Here is a 1,150-nt window from a genome sequence, read left to right as displayed (position 1 = left end):
TGCTGTTAAATGGATTCACATGTGTTTTGGATCTTAAAATGAAATATGTGTAGTTTAATTACCTTCTTTACCTGTTTTCTTCCCTGAAAGAAAGATAAAAAATGTATCAACACATAAGCATAAAATACCCGCATAAAAAGGTTTTAAAGATGAAATCATTTTAATCTTTTAACCAGATTGTACCTGTTAGTTTATGTCTGTATTTGTACAGGATCTGCCCAGTCAAACCCAGAAGAGCACAGATGAGAAGGGTGAAGAAAAGAGCCTTCCATGGGTCTGAGGAAGACAAACCAGATCAATCTTAATATCTTCAAAATATATAAATCCATTACAATGATTAAGTAGTTTTTTTTCTTTGTAAACATAAAAATGTCATTCATAATCCATTTTTCTTCTGAAACAGGATTGAAAACTAAATATAGGATGGGATTTTATTTTTAATTGTATGGTTGAAAAATGTAAAATATAATTTGACTAACCAAACTCACACACGAAACTTTTTGGAACTCACAACCACATTGTCTGTGAACAGCCTTTGTTCGGATATCTACAAATATGCTTGTTAGATGTTCTCTGACCTGAAGACATGATGGCTTGTATGTCAATCCTACTTTCTCTAAACTCTCCAGTCTTGAGAGACATTGAGCATGAGACCAGTTGAGCGTCCGAGTGAGAGACGGCCGTCCAGCTGTGGACAGAGAACATCTCATCTGCTCCACGACTGCGAGACACTCCTCCAGGACGGAGAGCCGTTCGCTCATCTGACATCCAGGTGACGTCCGGCTCTGGATACCAGCCGCTGGACTTACAGCTGATGTTCACACGTCCATCATCCAGAGGCTGTGGAAACAGGACAGGAGCAGATCCTAAAGCTGGAAGAGAAGAGACAGATGTTCTACAAACACTGTGCAGGTATATTTAAAATTTCTTTGGGGTAAATGCATCTCTAGTGGATTAATGGAGGCTGCTTCCCAGCAAACAAATGTTTGTTCTAAGAGCGTTTTCCAAATATTCTGTTTTGTTTATGGTAACTTTAAAATGTCCAGTTCCCTTTCGAGGGAAATCGCACTGCGTCGGAACAACACTTTGGGGAACTAAAGCCCTATTCGGACGGGACTAGTTTAACACGGAGAGGAGGGGTAAAGTAATA

General features: G+C 39.2%; 1 long non-coding RNA gene across 1 annotated transcript in view; it reads right to left on the bottom strand.

The window, feature by feature from the left end:
* The window catches only part of LOC311079270, a 398-nt gene extending 114 nt beyond the window's left edge, over positions 1 to 284 (bottom strand). Inside the window, exons 1-2 of the long non-coding RNA XR_014605377.1 lie at positions 184 to 284; positions 63 to 83 (exon numbers count right to left, since the gene is read on the bottom strand). This is a non-coding gene — a long non-coding RNA (uncharacterized lncRNA). The remainder of the gene's footprint in view (positions 1 to 62; positions 84 to 183) is intronic.
* Between the last annotated feature and the right edge of the window lie 866 nt (positions 285 to 1,150).

The sequence above is a fragment of the Abramis brama genome (genome assembly GCF_963993115.1).
Source record: "Abramis brama genome assembly, chromosome: 3".
NCBI lineage: Eukaryota > Metazoa > Chordata > Actinopteri > Cypriniformes > Leuciscidae > Abramis > Abramis brama.
Note: the sequence above shows the minus strand (reverse complement) of the source record. Positions and strands in the feature narration are given on the sequence as shown.